Below are 23,338 nucleotides of genomic sequence, written 5' to 3'. Positions count from 1 at the left end.
CGTGCCTTTCCATGATTGAGCTTGGTCCGGTATGCGCCCATACTTCTCGTGTTGAAGCATAGTTCAGTGGACCGTTCTATGTTAGACGTGGCTTGTACGTGTACATGCCCTTCCTAGGCAAGATTTGGTTTGGCCCGCAGGCCATATCCATCGTATTTTTGCTACCCCAGTAGATATCGCATTGTAATTTGCATGCATTCATTGCATCACCCCCCGCCTATGGCTCGCGCCTTTCCATGATTGAGCTTGGTCCGGTATGCGCCCATACTTCTCGTGTCGAAGCATAGTTCAGTGGATCGTTCTATGTTAGGCACGGTGTGTATGTGTACATGCTTTTCCTAGGCAAGATTTGGTTTGGCCCGCAGGCCATACCCATTGTATCCATTTCCATTCCATTGCATATTTGTAGATATTGCATTGTAGCTTGCATACATTCACTACATCACCTCCGCCTATGGCTCGCGCCTTTCCATGATTGAGCTTGGTCCGGTATGCACCCATACTTTTCACGTCGAAACATAGTTCAGTAGACCGTTCTATGTTAGGCACGACTTGTATGTGTACATGCTTTTCCTAGGCAAGATTTGGTTTGGCCCCCAGGCCATACCCATTGTATCCATTTCCATTCCATTGCATATTTGTAGATATTGCATTGTAGCTTGCATACATTCACTGCATCACCTCCGCCTATGGTTCGCGCCTTTCCATGATTGAGCTTGGTCCGGTATGCACCCATACTTCTCGTGTCGAAGCATAGTTCAGTGGACCGTTCAATGTTAGACGCGGCTTGTACATGTACATGCCCTTCCTAGGCAAGATTTGGTTTGGCCTGCAGGCCATATCCATCGTATCTTTTCCACCCTAGTAGATATCGCATTGTAATTTGCATGCATTCATTGCATCACCCCCCGCCTATGGCTCGCGCCTTTCCATGGTTGAGCTTGGTCCGGTATGCACCCATACTTCTCGTGTCGAAACATAGTTCAGTGGACCGTTCTATGTTAGACGCGGCTTGTACGTGTACATGCCCTTCCTAGGCAAGATTTGGTTTGGCCCGCAGGCCATATCCATTGTATTGCTTTTCCATTTCATTGCACATTTGTAGATATTGCATTGTGATTTGCATGCATTCATTGTATCCCCTCCGTCTGTGGCTTGCGCCTTTCCATGATTGAGCTTGGTCTGGTATGTGCCCATACTCTTCATGTCGAAACATAGTTCAGTAGACCGTTCTATGTTAGGCACGGCTTGTATGTGTACATGCTTTGCCTAGGCAAGATTTGGTTTGGCCCGCGTGCCATATCCATTGCCATTTCCCCAGCATTTTCATTATATATTACATTGTAGTGTAATTGTTGCATCTGGCATTAGGATCATTGTCCTTTCCCCAGCGGGTCGTTTCCCCACTTATGTCATCCCCCCCCCCCAATACTTGTTCTTGTGTCCGTCTACATTACTCATAGTTCTGTTGATCGTTCTATGGTAGACGGACTTGTTACCTCCATCAATCTATTTGACATGGGTGTGGTTTCGAACCGCTCATGATTGGATCATGATTCAATTGCTTTGCTTATAGTTTGCATTGTTTCAATTACACTGTATCTTCATTTGCATTGTTTATACATTGTTTTGTATATATTGCATATCATTTTGCATCCATTTTTGCATTGTCATGCATGTTGCTAACAACATCGTACCTGTTGAGTTGTTTTCTTTGCAGGCACGATATTGTATGTACGGTTCATTTGAGGCTGGTGCAACCAGACGAGCCGCACAGGTATTGTATCCTCCGAGTGAGACATATCGAGAATTGCATAATTCTCTTACATCCTTTCTGCATTGTAGTGTAGTTTGGTGTATGCTGGCTTAAAACTCTCGCATGTATGCTTCATTATAGCTTTCTTTGCATGATCATAAGTTATGTCCGGCTCTGTGCATTGTCTTGCATTTTGCCCCTGCCTTCGGGCGCATATCTTGTTTGTCTTGCATGTTTGTTTGAGTCTTCGGCCTTGTCAAAAATGGGTCGTCTCTGGGCTTTGACATTCACTCCCGTCATTGTTATGACTTTCGAGTTCTGTCAAAGAGGGGCAACTGTAGACACCCCATTTTTGACCGTCCTCAAGACTTGGACGTCACCATTGGAACACTTGGTGATTACCCTTGTTTGTGTTCGTCGTGAGTTCCCGGAGGTTTCGGTTGCGCGCCTTGCCTCAGGATCTCTCGACTCGACCGTGTTGTGTCTGGTTTTGCACCAAACACTTGTGTTTTGCCTTGGAGGGGCAGGGAATGCCTTGTGAGGTATCCCCACACATCACCGGCCATGGCTTGAGGCCACCGGCCAGTGATTTTGTGCCATCGGCAATGTATATTGCCAGTCGGCACTCTTTGTTGCCGGTCGGCCATTTATTTTTCGGAAATGGCAATTTTGAATGGCCGATCACTGTTCATCTACTTTTAGTAGATATTTTGTGCCAGCTGTGATAGTTGGCACCCACTCTATTCTCTTCCATACACGTGTATGGAGGGATTTCTCTCTTGACAAGCTTATTTGACAAGCTTTACAAGAGAGAGTTCTATAAGAGAGAGTCTCCTCTCTTGGATTTAGGGTCAGACAACATAGTTAGAGAGCTCTGATATTAGGGTTAGGAATTTATATATTCTATCTCTATACCTCTCTTTCTTGAGTGTTCTAGGTGTGTTGGTTCATAGCATTGTACACAAACACACACTACTACACCTTTTCTTGGTTATTGAGGGCCAAAGGGTTGTTTTGGAGGTTTTGAAGCTGGTTTCAACCTAAAAAAGCTGCCGGTGCTCCATTGTTGAAGAGGGTCTTCAAGGGTAAGAAACTTGCTCCTTTTTACCCCTTTCTTGCATTGTATTTTTGCCTACCTTACAACTATTTTTGTGTTTAGTGTATAACATAAAAAAGTTCTATTTTTAGGCCCTCTAAATAGTTGTTTAAGGTTGCTTCAAGCTTTGGGGTTGTTTGACCACTCTTAAGCCTTGTAAGGCTCCATTTTGTGCCATTTTGAGTGAGCTCCGAGACCTTGGTGTTTGGGCCTCCTCACCACTGAAATCTTGAGAGATTTTAGAGGTGAGGATGGTGCCTTGAGGTCCCAAGAAGGAGAGGGCCACCCCCTCTCCTTGTTGTCCTTGAAAAGGACCATTTTTGGCCTCTTGAGGGAGCACCATGTTTAGGTTCATGTTGACCATGCCTTAGCTGATTTTTGTGCTTATTATGTCATAATATGCCTCTGTTTTTAGTTGGTTTTGGTACACCATGCTTGCTTAGTATACATGCCTTGTAATGCCATTTTGTTGCCTTAACATGCCTTAGGTTGTAAACCATTGTTCTAGCATATTTTAGGCTTAGCTTTGTGAAGCTTTCATGATTATTTCGCCATTTTTAAGGCCTGTCCTTAGCCATTTTGGTCGACCATGGCATGCATTATATAGCCCCTTCGCATTTTTGGTTTGTTGGCCTTAAGTGTATGAGTGTATTGCATGCATTACTTGCATCATTTTCAGTGGTTTGGGACCACTTGCCATGCTATTTCAGTCCGCATAACATGCTTGCATGCTTGCCTCTTGATGCTTCTTTGATGCTTTAAAAGCTTATGTTGCATGCTCCATGTTTTGGCCTTTGGGCATGCTTTCGAATTTGAGCCACTTAGTTGCCATCTTGGGGGTCCCTTTGCATGGTCTAGGTCTGCCTTGGACCTGTTTTAAGCCTTCTTGGCCTTGTGAGGCTTGGTTGGCTTAGCCATGGTTTAAGTCCCCTTTGACTTGCTTTAAATGCTTGGACCATTTGCTTGCTAATGTTTGTCTTGTTTAAGTTGGTTTGGCACCCCTTATAGCATGATTTTCAAGGCTTATAATGCATGCCATATGTCCATGATTCTTCCCTTTTAAGTGTGCTTAAAAGTTGTCCTTTGATGCTTAAGCGTTAGGCCTTAACATGTGCATGCGTGTATGTGTGTTTGGTCCCATTTTCTTGAGCTTTTGGCCACTGTTTTGGACCTAACTTAGAGCTGTCCAATTAGGGTAAGTGCATCCCTTGCATGTCATTCAAGTGTTGTTACACCATCCCATGTTTGCATGCTTTGGTTGCACATGTTACATTCTTGAAATCACTTGCATTTGCCTTGCATTCCATTGGTCAAGTTGCTAGCATGTTGCGTGATTGGATTACATCTTGCATGCTCTAGTGGTTTGCATAATTATGGCATGCTTGTTTGCATTGTTGCTTAGTTTGTGTACCTAATGTGCATTGCATGTCTGTATGCTCTCTTTTATGCCATGTTGCATATTGGCTAACATGCTTAGGTTGCATCGCATTGAACATGCATGCCTTGCCTCTTGAAGTCAAGTGATAGAGGTTGGGCCTTTATGTGTTTATTTGGTTTGCATTTCATTTGACATGAAAATGCACAACTTGGTCTCTTGGGCCATCACGCATTGAAATGCGCGATTGATGGTCCAAGAACCAAGGATCATGTCCCTGTGAGTCATACACATGATAAGGGATAGGATTGGTGCATACATTGCTTGAATTGCATTGCCATGCTATGGCTTGCCCTCCGCTGCTGTCAATTGCAGATTCTGCAGACATCCTTTGCCGACCGGCAGTGTTCAGTGCCGACCGGCAATCCATTGGTGGCCGATAGCTTCACCAACAGCCGATGATCACATACTACTGCCGGTGGCCATTCTATTCAGCTGGTGGTGTCTCCAAATGTCCAGGGAAGCAATTTTGAGACTTTGGCAGTCTTCAAAGAGGCAGAGCAGGGAAAACAGAGGCAGCCTATGCATGGCAGTGCACTTCCGAGCAAGACCCGAGCACGCGCGCATCAAGCCCTCTTCCCGAGGCCCCTTTTATTGCTTTTCTTATGCTTAGTTAATTTGTTAATTAATTAGATAATTTCTAATAATTAATTAGCTTGCGAGTTAGTTAATTTGTATTCTTCTTTCGGTCCCTCCGAGCGAGGGTGAATTTGTAATAAGTGTGGGTGAGTGAGTGCATGTCTTCCAACCCCCATTTATTTCCCATTTTTAGTTACCTGCTTGGATGGTTAGTAATAGGTCATGTTTAATTTAGCATATCTTATGCCATGCATGCGTGCATCATTCATCAGCATTGCATGCACCGGGCTCGGCGCATCATGCTAACCGCACTAGTATTTCAAATCTAACTTGAATACATGCTACTTGTGCATTTTCACATGTCATTCATAGACTAGCCGAGCCTACTCTAGTGACATTCCGTATGCGTTGCATTAGGCATTTGAACATGGACTTGGATCATACATTGATTGCTAACGAGTTCTTTGTTTTGGCACGGAGTACGATGTAAGTATTTATGCTTTATCATCCTTGCATGCGTGTGAGCGTTGCCATGATAGCATAATTACCATGAGGCTAGCTGCTTATGTGATATAACAGCTTGAATGCCTGTGGATGAAGGTTGGATTGTCTGAGTTGGAATAGCTCATTGGAATCCGTGTTTTAGCCTACTTGAGAGTAGCAAATCCCAAAACGTTTTCCAAAACAAACGGATATGCAATGCTTATTCCCAAGTTAGGCAACCTAGTCTATACTTGTTTGCTGTGCGCATAACATAGTAATGCTAGGCTAATAATCGGGATAAGAACACATAACATTTTCAAAAACGGATATCACGGTTAGTAGAGGCCGATCTTCGGATCGGACGAGAGGGGGTGCTCATAGCTGACCTTCCCCAATCGTACCCAAGCTCCCGAGCCGAGGCAACTTTGGTGATGACGGACACGTGGCCTTTGGCACCGAGTTAGGGTTTCCTAAATTTTCCCCAAAAATAAAATATTTAGGTGGCGACTCTGTATCTGGCAAAGCAGTCCATGTTTGGCACTTCTTTTCTAAAAATCTATTTTCTCAAAATGATTTGCCAGATTTGGACTCTTTGGTTCAAATTAAGAACCGTGACACAAATCGAGTCCGATCTGTAGCGGGGTCCCTCGCGGACGTTGTTACACAAAGCTGATAATGTTGAGAAAACAGCATTTCGAACCCAATACGGTCATTATGAATTTCTGGTTATGCCTTTTGAAGTTACCAACGCACCGACAACATTTATGGATTTAATGAATCGTGTCTTTAAACCTTATCTGGGCGAGTTTGTGGTAGTCTTTATCGATGATATCCTTATATGCTCAACGAGTGCAGAGGCTCACGAGAATCATCTTCGTATAATTCTTCAAACACTCTGGGAGAAGAAATTATACGCAAAGCTGAAGAAAAGTGAATTTTGGCTACAAGAGGTGGCATTTTTGGGGCATGTGGTAACAAAGGAAGGAGTCTCGGTGGATCCACACAAAATTGAGGCAAGTGTGAACTGGCCAACTCCTACTAATGTAACTGAAGTGCGTAGTTTCATGGGATTAGCCGAATATTACAGGAGGGATGTTCAAGATTTCTCCAAAATTGTTGTACCCCTTACACAACTGACACGAAAGGGAGTTGCATTTCAATGGTCAAAAGAACGGGAATCGGCTTTCCAGGAATTGAAAACAAAGTTAACTACAGCTCCAGCTCTGGCCTTACCGCCTGGCACCGAAGGGTTTGTAATATACAGTGATGCATCCCACAAAGGATTAGGGTGTGTGCTTATGCAAGGTGGAAGGGTTATCGCTTATGCTTCACGTCAGCTTAAACCCCATGAAAGAAATTATCCCACACATGATCTTGAGCTCGCGGCGGTAATTTTTGCTTTGAAGATATGGCGGCACTATCTGTATGGCACTACCTGTGAAGTTTACATAGACCACAAAAGTCTCAAGTACCTTTTTACTCAGAAGGATTTGAATATGCAACAACGACGGTGGTTAGAGTTGCTTAAGGACTATAATTTGCAGATCCATTACCATCCTGGTAAAGCCAACACGGTTGCAGATGCACTTAGCCGAAAAAATATGGGAGATTTGGCCAACCTAGTTATGGAACAAAAAGAGTTGAGGATTGAATTAGATAAAATGAATATGGATCTGGTGGTACGTGGGCAAGAGGCCGTACTAGCAGCAGTAGTGGCTCAACCGACCTTACTTGACGAGATCAAGTTACATCAAATGGAGGATGACACCCTAAGGAAGATATGTGATGAGTTAGAGACGAAACCAAAACTGGGATTCAATATAATAGATTCCATACTCAAATTTCAAAACTGGATATGTGTTCCCAATGTGTTGGAACTTAAACAGAAACTAATGGAAGAAGCACATACGTCAAGATTTGCAATGCACCCAGGAAGTACTAAAATGTACCGAGATTTGAAGCAAAATTTTTGGTGGCCAAGTATGAAGAGGGAGATCGCAGAGTTCGTCCCTAAATGTTTACAATGTCAACAAGTAAAAGCGGAACATCAGAGACCAGCAGGTTTGCTACAACCCCTTCCAATCCCGGAGTGGAAATGGGAACATCTGACCAAGGATTTTGTTGTGGGGTTACCACGGACTCCTCGGGGTATGAATGCAATATGGGTTATCATGGACCGCTTAACTAAATCCGCTCACTTCCTACCAGTAAAGACTCAGTATAATGTAGATAAACTGGCGGTAATTTATGTGAATGAAATTGTACGACTTCATGGAGTACCGGTTTCAGTTGTGTCGGATAGAGATCCAAAATTCGTTTCAAGGTTTTGGCAAAGTCTGCAGGAAGCAATGGGTATAGAATTAAAGTTTAGCACAGCCGTCCATCCGCAAATAGATGGACAGTCCGAAAGGACAATACAGACGTTGGAAGATATGCTCCGAATGTGTGTGTTGGATTTCCAAGAAAGCTAGGAGACCTACCTACCCTTGTTAGAATTTGCGTATAATAATAGTTACCATTCGAGTATTGAAATGGCACCTTATGAGGCTTTATATGGAAGGTCGTGTTGTTCTCCTGTGTGTTGGGCTGAAGTTGGAGATAAATCCTTGCTAGGACCTGAACTTGTTCAGTTGACAACTGAAAAGGTTAAAATCATTCGGGAAAGGTTGAAAACTGCTCAAAGTAGACAGAAAAATTATGTGGATAACCGACGAAGAGATTTGGAATTCGAAGTGGATAGTCATGTCTTTGTAAAGATCACTCCGATAAAAGGGCATCCAAGGTTCAGAAAGAGGGGTAAGTTAACACCCTGATATGTTGGCCCCTTTCAAATTTTGGAAAGAGTGGGTCCGGTAGCTTATCGAGTTGCTCTTCCGCCAAGTATGAGCCAGGTGCATAATGTGTTTCATGTCTCTATGCTTCGGAGATACCTTTCAGATCCGTCTCACATCATTGATTATCATTAGATAGTCCTAGATGACAATTTAGAATATGAAGAAAAGCCACTACGAATTCTAGACCGGCAAGTAAAGCAACTACGAAATCAAGAAATCCCCATGGTAAAAGTTGAATGGCAAGAACATTACGGAACTGAGGCAACTTGGGAAAAAGAAGAAGATATACAACACCAATATCCGCATCTGTTTCTGTCATAAGGTAAAAACAAGTTTGAGGGACCAAACTTATTTAAGGGGGGGAGAGTGTAATAACCCGACCCTCGTATACGATTCTGACATACTTTCAGTCCCTATTTTGTGCTTACTGTGAAACACCATAAGAAATTGAGATTACTTAAGTGAATATTATGATTATGGATGAATATCTGTCTAATAAGGAAAAACATCTGTTACAATGAGCATGTTTGAATCAAAAATTGGAAGCCTTAGAGGCTTATTTATCATAAATTTATTTTATATTTGGAATCGGGATAATTTTTAAGTATTAATAAGCATTGCGGTTAAGTTTCAATTTAGGATGATTAAACGATTGATTTTTGCCCTATTTATTTCCTATATATATATATATATATGTATGTGTTCTTTAAGCCATGACTTAGAACTCAAATTAGATCCTGAGAAGAGGTTGGAGAGGAGGAAGAGTTCCTCAAGGGAGAATTGGGGAGGTGAAAAAGGTGTAGAGATCTTTAAGCTCAAGGTATGTAAATTTCTTTTTGATGAACTCCTCTCTTTTGTTTGGAGAAGATTTTATGTGAGTTCATGGAGGTACATGTAGGAGAAGGGTTGTATATGTGTATATGTATCATTATAAGATTGAATGAGTGTCCTCTATCATGTTGTATGCTATATATTAAGTTGAATCATGTAAAAGAGATTTCATTCCATCTTTTCTTGGCATGTTTGAGTTCAAATATTGGACAAATAGCTAGAAGTATCCAGGTTAAGTGTATGCATGAATAAGAACTTTATGAAGTTTGAATTGTATGTATGAGCTTTAAGGATGGTAAGTGTAAATTATGGTTGGAGTTTGGTATGTTATGATTCTAATAACATGAATTTTAAATCTACTTAGAGCCTTGTAAACACTTCTAAAAGAATGGGAGTTTGATGCAAATTTCGGACCAAAATAGGGGAATCGCCGCACGTGCGGGAGTCACTGCCGCACGTGCGGCAAATGCCAAAAATTTTGGTTTTGGTTCTGCCTAAAAGGCACGTGCGGGACCTCAAGGCCGCACATGTGGGGCCAACTTCCGCACGTGCGGGGCTCACAACCGCACGTGCGGCCCATGCTGAAAAACACTATTTGCTCTGTTTTGCATGCTGGACCCTCAGATATTTTTAGAATTTGTATTTTATGTCTATTGATGTATGTAAAATTCATTTGAAGTGAAATGACTCCGGAAATAGTTTAACAAAGAGAAGGAGCTAATTGATCAGTTATGAATGTGTGCAGGACACACTCCATGGGGGACTAGCACATCATCGCAACACTGTGAGTAGTTGTATGCTTTACTACAGCTAATGTTTGCTATTAGGATTCTGTTAATTCCGTATGTAAGCACTTATGTGAATGTGAATAACTAATGGAAAGAATGAAACTACTTTTGTATGACTATGGAATTTTGTAAGACACTGAGATCAGTTTGCTCTAAAGATATGAAACAAAGTATTACACGGAACTAAGTGCTACGATGTGAGTCACCTCTAGAATCCGTGTGAGACACCTCTTGAGTTCAGATATGTATATGTTCAAGGGCTCAATGCCAATATGTTCAAGGGCTCAATGCCAATATGCCAATATGTTCAAGGGCGTAATGCCAACATGTTCAAGGGCTTAATGCCAATACGCTTAAGGGCTTATCTCAAAGCCATTATGTTTCAAGTTTAGGCCCAAGGCCATTTAGAAATTAATACAAAATCAGAATAATCATGTAATGTCTGCATTTACGTTGCATCGATTTGTATTATGATTTAAGTTGAGCATTACATTCTTACTATATTACTATTCACTGAGCTTGGCTCACCCTGTGTTATGTCTGTTTCTGTAGGTAACCGACCGGGGAGTCAGTCCTAACCCTTGGCATCCATACGTTTGGGTCAACCTCCAAGAGTCCAAGCACTAGACGAAGCCTTTTATATTTTGTAAAGTTTTGTCTAAATGTTGGCTCGTATTGTGATTCCTTGTTTGAGGTTGTTGTACATAACTTCCTTACCCTAATGGTTTTGCTATACGCCCATTCTTAGGGCTGGGTCTATATATGTTTATCTATATAACCGATACCCAATGCATGTTTTTAGTATATTACGTAGCTGTTATAGCTGTTATGGTGTTTGTGATCCTGGCATCATAGTGATAGCTTAATGGAGTTTGTTTTCTAGCCATTTTGGCATTTAATGCTTCCGTTAGGCCCCGTACTTATATATATAAAGCAGGTTTAGTGCCCATTTCTGGGCAGGTCATGCCCAAACTTTTAGGGGCGAGTCTTGGGTTGTGACATGAAATTTCTTGAATTATGCTATCAACAGCATAAAAAAGAAGAAATTTTACCTCCCGAACATTACAGCATGAAAGAAGTGTATAAAAGAATCCAGAATATTTCTGAAGAAAAATCCATAACAATCCAGGAGCTAAAAATGGAAGTAAATGTTTTAAAAGTTTAGATAAAGCATTTACAAACAGCAAATATTGCTATTAATATAGATCCCAGAAAAATCAAAGAACAAGTAGGTTTTAAAAATTCAGGAAAATTAGAAATTACAGAAGTAACTGAATCCAGTACTACTCAAGATGCATAAGTTGCATACTTGAACCTTATCAACAAGGTTACTTTCCAAAAATGGTATATCATAATTACTTTTATTATAAAACCAGATTTTATAATAAAAGATGCTATTGCTCTTGTTGATAGCGGTGCTGATATGAGCTGTATCCAGGAAGGATTAATTCCTACTAAGTACTTCCAGAAAACAACTCAATCACTTGCCAGTGGCAGTGGTAATTCTTTGTATGTCAGATACAAACTTCCAAAAGTGCTTATTTGCAATCAAGGATTGTGCTTACCAACATCCTTTGTTCTGATAAAAAAAATGTCTGAAGCTATCATCTTAGGGACACCATTCATGTGTTTATTAATGCCAATCACAAAAATTGACGCCATTGGCATTCATACAACCTCAAATAATCAGCCGATTATTTTTGAGTTCATTACAGAACCTTAAACCAAAGAATTTGATCAAATCAAAGATTTAGTTGATTTTAAGGAAAAACAAATTAATTTCTTGCAAAAGGAAATTAGTTTTTTAACTACAAAACAAAGATTATAGCAATCTTCTTTCCAGCAAAAAAATTAAATCACTTGAGCAGGAATTTCAAACTGAAATTTGTAGTGATATTCTGAATGCTTTTTGGGATAGGAAGAAACACATAGGGTATGTTTGGTTTGAGTTTTAGAAAAAAAATTCCAAAAAATTGTTTGGTTTGAGATTTTTCTCAAAAAAATTTCAAAATCACTTTCTCTCTCTTACACATCAATCAATCACTTTTTCTCTCTCCTCTCTCCTTCTCAATCACTTTTTCTCTCACACACTTCTACTCAGTTACAACAAAATATCAAATCATCCCAAACTTCCAAACTCCAAAACTACTCTCAAAATATACAACCAAACAAACCAAAAAAATTTCTAAACTCTCTCTCCAAATTTTTTTTCAAAAACAACTCTCCCAAAAACAAATCAAACAAGCCCATAGTTTCCCTTCCTTATGAACCAGGATATGATGAGCGGAAAATTCTAACCAGAGCTCGCCCCAGTCAGATGAAAAAAGAGTATTTAGAACTTTGCAAAACAGAGATAAGTACTCTTCTCCAAAAAAAAACTGATTAGATCCAATAAATCTCCGTGGAGTTGTACAGCATTTTATGTGAATAAAAGTGAAAAAATTGAAAGAGGTGTGCCAAGTTTGGTAATAAATTACAAACCTCTCAATGATGTCTTACAATGGATTAGGTATCCAGTTCAAATTAAAAAGATCTTTTAGATCATCTCCAGGATGCTATCATATTTTCAAAATTTGATATGAAATCAAGATATTGGCAGGTACAAGTCGCTGAGAAAGACAAGTACAAAACTGCTTTTACAGTACCTTTTAGGCATTTTGAATGGAAAGTAATGCCATTTGGATAAAAAAATGCTCCTTCAGAATTCCAGCATATCGTGAATGATATTTTTAATCCTTATACAGAATTTGCAATTTGTTATACTGACGATGTTTTAATTTTTTCATCATCTATTAACCAGCATATGAAACATTGTAGACACCCCATTTTTGACAACCCATAAGACTTGGGCACTACTGATGGCTTGCTCGGTGTTGAGAGATGTGCAGGGCAAAGATTCAATTTCATCGGCAAGGAGAGAGGCAAATCTTTCAAAACACTTTGTTTAGGGGTTTGGAGTTGAAGAGAAGAGGAAAGGAGAGGAGAAAACTAGTCTGGGAGAAGTTCGGCATGAATTCGGGTAGGAGAGAATCGAGCAGCCCTCGCTAAATCGGGCTTATTCAATTGCATACTTGGAGTTAAGCTATGAGGCCACCATCGTTGGAAAGCTTACTTCCGGGGCTTCATTTTGCACTCAAGAATCTCTTAAAGCCAAGTCCGGGTGGGGGAGATATGATTGGTTGAAGTTGGGTATCATCCCGGTTGGATCGAATCTGCGCGGCTTCACCAAAATGGGCATAACTTTTTCCACAGGAGGAATTTTAATGCAAGGTTTGCGCCGTTGGAAAGATAACTTCCGGGGCTTCAATCTAGATATCAACCGGCCATTTTTTGACCTTACTGGCAATCCACCGGCACTATATTTACCCGGCCGGCAATTTATTGTGCCGACCGGCATTTTATTTTGCTGGCCGGCAATTTTTGCTAGCCGACGACCTTCCGGAGCATTCTGCAGATTGAGTGGATTCCAGCTGTGCCAGCTGGAATGCACAGAATTGATCCCCCACGCACATGTGTGTTTGTTTTGCACCTTGTGAGCCTTTGAACCCCTTAACCTTCTAGAAGCTTGAACCCTTTGGCCAAGCTTCTTGGAGAAGCTTGGCCAGCTGTTTTAGCTTCCTCTAGAAGCCTTGCACCGCCCTTGAACCCCTTGGCCCCTTTGAAGCTTGTCTTAGAAGCTTAGCATTGCCTTATATAAGCACCTCTCCTCCTCCTTTGTTTAGGTTGGATTTTTGGAACAAAAAACCAGAGATATACCATATATATCTGATATACATACATACAACCCTCCATCTCTCTCCATATCTCTCTCATCCAACCATCAAACACCCTTGTTCTTGGGCCATTTCTTCATCAACTCATAGCACAAGGCATCCAACGCCCATTCCAGCAGCTTGAGGCTGTTCTCCAGAGCTTAGGAGCACCTAAACTTGGTCCAAGAGGTGTTGGTTTGCTGGTCTTCAAGGGTGAGTCCTCATCTTCCCTTTTCTAGCCTTTTCTTGCTTCATATCTAAGCCATAGTTGCTTGCACTTTTGGGCTCCGACCTAAACTTCAAATCATCATATTTTGAGGTCCTCTTCGTGTTTGATTGAGGACCTCTTGCTGTTTGAGGACAGTAGCTAGCACTTCCTTCATTAGCCCTCTTTATGCCATAATTTTGCATAATATTTTTGGCTTGTGTGTGATCTGTTTTGAGGCATGTTATAAACTGTGAAGTTGCTTATTTTGAGCCCTTCTTCAACATTGAAGAAGGGCTCAACACTATTTGGATACTCTATGTGCTACTTGCTTTGAAATCCATGTGTTAGCCCCGTTTTTGTATGCCATTTTAGCCCCATCTTTGCTTGCTGTTTGGCCATGTCATAAACTGTAAAAGTGCTTGTCTCAGAGCTGTCTTGCTTCTGTATTCATGCTCCATGTCCATATTATGCATGCTTTGTATAGCTGTAAGCCATTTCATGTGCCTAATTTTGCATTTCGGGATTCATTCCATGCGTTGAGTGTTGTTTCGTTATGTTTCGGGGCTGTTTTGCATCACCTATCACCTCTGAAATTCACATGAAAATTGTCCATGTTTGTGCCTTTCAAATGCGTCGAAAAGTCGCTTCATTATGCTTAAGTCTTGGACCATGTATCTATGCATGTTTGCATGTCATTTGCCTCCATGCACTTAGCATTTTGGCCACTGTTTTGGGCCTAACTAGAGATGCCTAATTTATGTTTAAGACCATCCTTTGCTTATTTGCATGCTCACCTTGCATGTTTGCTTGTATCGGCATGTTGCATCCTTAGCTCGTATGCCTAAGTTGCATTGCATCTTGCATGTATCACCTTGCCTCTTGAGATGAGTATGATAGAGGTTAGGCCTCCTTGTGTGTTTATTTGGCTTCCATGCATTTTGAAATTGAAGTTGCACACTTGATTCTTTGGGCCATCATGCATGGAAATGCGTGATTGGTGGTCCGAGAATCGGGGCACATCCTCCTTTGAGTCATTAACATGATAAGGAATGTGATTGGTGCATAAATTGTTTGAATTGCATTGCCATGCAAGATTTTGCCCTCTGCTGCTGTGAGTTGCAGGTTCTGCAGGAATTTATTGCCGGCCGGCAGTATTTTGTGCCGACCGGCAGTCAATCGATGGCCGGTGGATATATTTTGTGCCGGTGACTAAATGCTACTGCCGGTGGAAATTCTGCTCAGCCGATGATATCCACCAGTGTCCTGAGAGGCATCCCTGAGACTTTGGCAGTTTTCAGAGGAGCAGAGCAGGGAAAACAGAGGCAAACTATGCATGGCAGTGCGATTCCGAGCCAGTCTCGAGCATGTGTTGCATCTGGCCCTCGCCCCGGGGCGGTTTACTGTTTTTTATTTAGTTTAGTTAATTTGTTAATTAATTGAGCAATTTGTAATATTTAATTAGCTTGCGTAGTTAATTAATTTGTATTATTATTTTGGTCCCTCCGAGCGAGGGCAAACTTGTAATAAGTGTGGGTGCGTGCGTGCATGTCTTCCAACCCCCACTTCTTTCTCCCTTTTATTTATCTGCTTATGATGGTAGACTAGGGCATATTTAAATTAGCATAACAGTATGATAGCATGCGTGCATCCATACATTTGTCTTACATGCACCGGACTCGGCACATCATGCTAACTGCACTTGTATTTCAATCCCAAGTTGAGTACTTGTGAGTTGCAGCATTTCACATGCCATCTTTAGGATAGCCGAGCCTGTTTAGATTGCATCTTTGCATGTGTTGCATTAGCCATTTTAACATGAACTAGGATCATGCATATGATTACTAACTAGTTTCTGTTTTGGCTCGGAGTACTAGGTAAGCTTTTATGCTTTAGCATATCGCATGCGTGTGAATGTTGCCATGATAGCATGATTACCATGAGGCTAGCTGCTTATGTGATATAACTGCTTAAATGCCTGTGGATGAAGGTTGAATTACCTAAATTGGAATAATGCATTAAAACTGTGAGTTTTAAGCCCACTAGATAGTGGCAAAATCATCTTTTCCAAAAACCCACTTGAGGGTGGCAAAATCTGCATTTTAGCCTACTTGCGAGTAGCAAACCATTTTCAAAACAAACATGAAATGTTTTGTTCCAATTTGGGCAATTTGGTCTATACTTGTTTGTTGTTCGCATAACATAGTAATTCTAGGCTAATAACCAGAACAAGAACACATAAAGTTTTTAAAAACGGATATCACGGTTAGTAGAGGCCGGTCTTCGGACCGGGCGAAAGGGGGTGCTCATAGCTGACCTTCCCCGATCGTACCCAAGCTCCCGAGCCGAGACAACTCCGGTGATGACGGACACGTGGCCTTCGGCACCGAGTCAGGGTTTCCTAAATTCCCCCATAAAAAATATTTAGGTGGCGACTCTGTATCTGGCAAAGCAGTCCATGTTTGGCACTTCTTTCAAAAAATCTGTTTTTCTCAAAACGATTTGCCGGATTTGGACTCTTTGGTTCAGACTTAGAACCGTGACACAAATCGAGTCCGAACTGTAGCATGAGGCCCGCGGGCGCGTCTACAAACATCTTAATATATTTAAGAATGTTATTATCAGAAATGGTTTAGTGGTTTCTGCATCAAAAATGAAACTTTTCCAAACTACAGTTAGATTTTTGGGCCATAATATTCATAATGGTACCATTATTCCAATCAATAGAAGTATGGAGTTTGCATTTAAATTTCCAGATGAAATTAAAGATAAAACTCAACTACAGAGAATTTTTGGTAGTTTAAATTATATTCATGACTACTATCCTAATTTAGCTACAGATGCAGCTGTTTTATATTCCACATTAAGAAAAAATCCTCCACTGTGGGGTCCAGAACATACACAAGCAGTTCAGAAGATCAAAGCTAGAGTTAAAAAAGATGTCTAGAATTTAGCTCAAAAACAAATTTTTGCAGCCTGGCAGGGCCAACTTTCAGTACTTGATTTTGATATTGAATATATCAAAGGAGAACATAATTCTCTTCCCAAATTTCTAACCCGTGAATATTTGCAGGGATCAAACCATGTCCAGTAGAGGTCGAGGCCCATGTAGACGGGGCCGCGGAAGGGGCAATCCCTACCATACAGATTTTCCAGGGCTTAATGCTTTTTCCAGTAAAAAAGGGGAATCCAGCGAAACGGCTAAGGATGTCCTCCTAACACCTCCAAAAACTTACTTCCAGAATTCCATTATTCAGGAAACAGTCCTCTATGTAAATACAGAAGACATCCAATGGATGAATGATCCATGGGAAATCAAAAGACGGTATCTCACAACTCAGCATGCTCCACCACATTTTGATCAATACAGATATATTTACGAACAAATCCTTACAGAAATTGCTTCAGTAGAATTTAAGCATACGGTGGCTGAGCCCAACCGTACAGCTAGTCCAATTAATTACAGTAAGGCTACTATCCAAAAAATTTTGCCTACGCAGGCTTGGGGTATGCATCCCCATGTTACCAGATCTCTAGAGATTCGTAATAAAGAATCTCGGTACAGTTATTAGGATTATATTGATTCTTTTACCCAAGCATTCTATTATATGAATTCCCCACGCAACCATTCTTGGTTTATTCGCGTGGTTCCAGAAGTTCTCTGAAACAATCTCCCCAACTGGTTTCTTGTTTGGTGGGATAAGTTTGGTTTATAGCTCAATGTTTTTCCAAAACCTATTCGTCTTGCTTTTAATGAATGGCAAGTGGCATATAGTCACATTCCAGTATATAAGGATATTTCAATGTCCAAATCTACAGCCCATTTTGTCATAAGATTTGGAATTCCATGGATTTGGAAATGGGATTTCTAGTGTGATTTTCATAATAAAATTCCACTTTTAAAAAGAGTCTTTTTTATTAAATGGTGGACTACGGGACTCGACAATCCCCCAAAACAGAAGGATCTTTTATAGAAAATTAAAAGCCATACTCAGGCTTGATGGGATGCTTCTCTAAAATTACTCCCAGCCACACTAGTCCAAAACCCATTTGTCCAAATTCAAAATGAATTACGACAAAAATATCCAGCATTATCGGAGCAAGAATTAGTTATTAAAAACATGGATTATATGAATGAACAATTCTTACAATTGATTTCTAGAGATGGCACCAGTATGAAGTCTGGTTCCAGTAGCCATGGATGTCCTGAAGAAGAAGAAACATAAGGTCATTTTGATCCTCTCTTGGATGAAATTGAATTTATAATATTAGCCGGAGAATCACAGGACCCTACAGAAGCTGATCTCAATTTTGGAGATTTTTGGGATTCTTTGACTGGTTTAATTGCTGAAAAGATGAGTTAGGAAAAAGACAGGAAAGGAAAAGGAAAAGAAGAATGATTTGATTCTTTGTCCTCCACTCCAGCATGACTTTCCAATAACATGTGGCGACAAAATTACTTTCGGCAAAAGTAAAGTTTTTGTCTGCCATCGTAACAGCTGGCCAACCAGCTATCCCTTGCCGACACTTAAAGATAAGGGAAATCTTGAGGAGATAAGGATGATCGACTCCAAACCAACTAGGACACGCCACCTGTCTTCCTCATCCTTATCTTGTTTTCTTTTCTTTTCTATTTAAGGGATGCCTCACCCTTGTTGAAGGCAGAGTAAGTTGTAAGAATAATAATTTTCAGTTTATAAGAGTGTTTGTTTTCTCTCCTTCCTCTAGTGTGTACTCCTCCTTCCCTACTAAAGTATAATAAAAGTTTGCAGTACTGATTGTAAGTATTCTTTTCGTCTTTTTATAATGCATGAGTTCTATTAATAGACTAGTTATTTTGAATGAAATTTTAGATTCCATTTTCAAAGAAAAAACTATATTTTAAATTTTCTTCGTTTATTTCCTAATGACCCTTGGGGTCTCCAGCAATTAGAAGGCTATGATAGATTAATCCAGAATACCCAAACACAGATCTAGGAACAGATAGTTGCCTAGGCGGCCGCTGGTAGGCCTCCACCTCCTCTACAGTAAATCTTGAGACCATATATGGCATAATTTGGATAAAATAAAATAAAACTATGACTAGTAGTATTCTTGGGTTTGTGATGTATGAGGGTAGAATAGTGTAAGGTTAAGTGGGACGTCACCCAAGTCGCGTAGAGTCAGACCATTAGCACTGATTGTGGTTAGGTCATTTGATCTCGTAAGTCGCTGACAGACGTACTTAGCTAAACCCTGTGTCAAGCACCTCATTATGATATCAGAACCAAGTTTAGTATTGGTTATAGTTAGTTTTATTTAATTTTAGTTATACATATATGGTCACATATATCTACACATTAGTACCAAACCTACAGAAGAAGCAGCTAGTACAGTATCCAATACAGTAGCAAATACAGTAGCTTCTATATCAGAAGCCAGAGAGCTTGCTGCTTACCAGGATGTGAAGGAAGCCCTTGATAAGTGGACTATCCCTAAGGTCAAATTAGATACTATCTACAAGATAGGAACTTTTGACTTTTCCAGTAGAAGAATAATCAAAACATTTGAACATGCAGTATCTATCCAGAATGATGATGAGATCATGTATCTCCTCCGTTTCCAGGATCTATATCCTTTTCTATAGAAATACAAGTGTGTCGACATAGGACTTGTACAGATAGCTTTCAAAACTTTGACTCTCTTAGGACAAAACACCAGTATCTAGTATACCCTTCGAGATGGTAGATGTCTCGACTAGAGAGCATCACTCATGGGAGCTATAGAAACCAGTCTCTCACATGGTCCGGTATATTTCAATATATATCCAAACCTAAGCATAGCACTCACAGATGCTAATTTGTCTAAAGTCTTAGAACTTAGAGTGTTTATCCAATGGTTGTGAATATCTTCCAGGATCTCCACCTTTCACGGTGATTTCCAGAATTTACCTTAAGGTTTTAGCAACCCTTAAACCTTATATCCGGAAACAAAGTGATCAAGGCATACTGTCTTGATAAATACAAAGAAGTCTCCGATGGTTCGAACCCAAATGCATGAGAAATGGTAAGTAAACCCATAATTACATATCTGCCATCGTGCAAGTTGGTCTGAATAAGTGTCTGACTTTTCATACCTAACGCGTGAGAAATGGTAAGTAAACACCATAATTACTTATTTTCCATCAAGGAAGAGAGTCCGAATAAATGTCCGAGTGTTCGAACCCTAAAACATGAGAAATGGTTAGTAAACACCATAATTACATATCTGCCAATATGCAAGAGGGTCCGAATAAGTGTCCGGGTGTCCGAACCCTAGTGCATGAGAAATGATAAGTAAACACCACAATTACATATTTGCCATCATGCAAGAGGGTCCGAATTAGTGTCCATGTGTTCGAATGCCAATGCATGGGAAATGGTAAGTAAACACCATAATTACATATTTACCATCATGCAAGAGGATCCGAAAAAGTGTCTGAATGTTCGAACCCTAATGCATTATTAATGGTAGCTACACAGCATAATTACATATGTGCCATCATCCAAGAGCGTCCTAATAAGTGTCCGAGTGTTCAAACCCTATTGCAAGAGAAATGGCAAGTAAACAATATAATTAGATATTTGCCATCATGCAAGAGGGTTCGAATAAATGTCCAAGTGTTCAAACCCTAATACGTGATAAGTTGTAAGTAACACCAGAATTACATATTTTTCATTTTGCAAAGGGGTCGGAATAAGTGTCCGAGTGTTCGAACACTAATGCATGGGAAATGTTAAGTAAACCCCATAATTACATACTAGCCTTCACGCTAGAGGGTCCGAATTAGCGTCCGAGTGTTCGAACCCTAATGCATGAGAAATGGTAAGTAAACACCATAATTACATATCTTCCATCACGGAAGAGGGTCTGAATAAGTATCCGAGTTTTCGAACCCTAATGCATGAGAAATGGTAACTAAACACCATATTTTCATAGCTGTCGTCGTGCAAGAGGGTCCGAATAATTGTTTGAGCTTTCGAAACTAATGCATGAGAAATAGTAACTAAACACCATAATTACATATTTGTCATCACGCAAGAGGGTATGAATAAGTGTTCGAGTGTTCGAACCCTAATTCATGAGAAACGGAAAGAAAACACCATAGTTACATATTTGACATCAACATAGAGGCTCCGAACAAGTGTTTGAGTGATCGAAACCTAATGCATGAGAAATGGTAAGTAAACACCACAATTACATATTTGCCATCATGCAAGAGGGTCCAAATAAGTGTCCGAGTGTTCGAACCCTAATGCAAGAGAAATGGTAAGTAAACACCCTAATTACATATTTGCCATCATGCAAGATGGTCCGAATAACTGTCCTAGTGTTCAAACCGTAATGCAAGGGAAATGGTAAGTATATACCAAAATTACATACTAGCCATCATGCAAGAGGGTCCGAATATATGTCTGAGTGTTCTAACCCTAATTCATGAGAAATGGAAAGTAAACACCATAATTATATATCCGCGATCACACAAGAGGGTCCAAATAAGTCTATGAGTGTTCGAACCGTAATGCAAGAGAAATGGAAAGTAAACCACATAATTACATATCTGCCTTCATGCAAGAGGGTACGAATAAGTGTCCGACTTTTCGAACCTAATGCATGACAAATGGTACGTAAACACCATAATTACATATTTGCCATCGTGCAAGAGGTTCCAAATAAGTTTCCGAGTGTTCGAACCCTAATGCATGAGAAATGGTAAGTAAACTCCATAATTACATATTTGCCATCATGGAAGACAATCCGAATAAATGTCTAAGTGTTCGAACCCTAATGCGTGATTAATGGTAAGTTAACAACATAATTACATATTTGTCTTCAAGGAAGAGGGTCCGAATAAGTGTCCAATTGTTCGAACCCCAACGCACGAAAAATGGTAAGTATACACCAAAATTACATATTTGTCATCATGCAAGAGGGTCCGAATAAGTGTCCGTGTGTTCGAACCCTAATGTATGAGAAATGGTAAGTAAACTCCATAATTACAAACCTGCCATCATGCAAGAGGGTCCGAATAAGTCTCCGAGGGTTCGAGCCCTAATGCATGAGAAATGGTAAATACACCCCATAATTACATATCTGCCATCATGCAAGAAGGTCCGAATAAGTGTCCTACTTTTCGTACCTAATGCATGAGAAATGGTATGTAAACACCATAATTTCATATTTTCCATCAAGGAAAAGGGTCCGAATAACTGTCTGAGTGTTCGAACTCAAATATATGAGAAATGGTTGGTAAACACGATAATTACGTATCTGCCAATATGCAAGAGGGTCCAAATAAGTGTCCGAGTGTTCGAACCCTAGTGCATGAGAAAGAGTAAGTAAACACCATAGTTACATATTTGCCATCATGCAAGAGGGTCCGAATTAGTGTCCGTGTGTTCGAACGCCAATGCATGATAAATGGTAAGTAAACACTATAATTACATACTTGCCATCATGCAAGAGGATCGGAATAAGTGTCCGAGTATTTGAACTCTAATGCATTATTAATGGTAGCTACACAACATAATTACATATGTGCCATCATGCAAGAGGGTCTGAATAAGTGTCTGAGTGTTCAAACCCTAAAGCAGGAGAAATGGTAAGTAAACAATATAATTACATATTTGCCATCACGTAAGAGGGTCCGAATAAGTGTCCAAGTGTTCGAACCCTAATGCATCAGAAATGGAAAGTATACATCAAAATTACATATTTTCCATCATGCAAGAGGGTCTGAATATGTGTCCGAGTGTTCGAACCCTAATGCATGATAAATGGGAAGTAAACACCATAATTACATACCTGCCATCATGCAAGAGGGTCCGAATATGTATCCGAGTGATCGACCCCTAATGTATGAGAAAGGTAAGTAAACCCCATAATTACATATTTGCCATCATGCAAGAAGGTTCGAATAAGTGTCTGACTGTAGACCGCCCGAACTCTCTCCGCGCGCCCCCCTTTCGGAGAGGGTGCGGATTTGGGTTCGTAGCTACTACAGTTCAGACTCCTATCACGGTTCGGAATCTAATGTCAGAAACTGCAATGTAAGACTGATAAATCACCAAAGAGTCTAAATTCGGCAAATCATTTTGGAAAATTGATTTTAATCAAAAAGCGCCAAACATGGACTGCTTTTCTAGATTTCAAAGTCGCCACCTAAATATTTTATTTTGGGAAATTTAGGAAACCCTGACTCGTGCCAAAGGCCACGTGTCCGGCATCACCAAAGTTGCCTTGGATCGGAACTTGGGTATGAGAGGGGATGGTCCTGAAATGAGCACCCCCGCTCGCCCAATCAAAGGATCGGCCTCTACTAAACATGATATGTTATTTTATAAACCTCATGTGTTCTTGTTCCAGTTATTTAGCTAACTTACTACGTGATGCGTGCAGCATACAAGTATAGACTAAATCACTCAATTTGGAACAACTCAACTCATGTTTGTTTTTCGAAAATGGTTTGAAAGTGCTACTCGCAAGTAGGCTAAAGCGCGGATTTGCCACCCTCGAGTGGGCTTTAAAACATGACGATTTTGCCACTCCCCAAAGTGGGCT

Source organism: Camellia sinensis, chromosome 12 (assembly GCF_055761805.1).
Source record: "Camellia sinensis isolate YWXY chromosome 12, ASM5576180v1, whole genome shotgun sequence".
In the NCBI taxonomy this organism is placed as follows: domain Eukaryota; kingdom Viridiplantae; phylum Streptophyta; class Magnoliopsida; order Ericales; family Theaceae; genus Camellia; species Camellia sinensis.
This window is presented reverse-complemented; position numbering follows the sequence as displayed.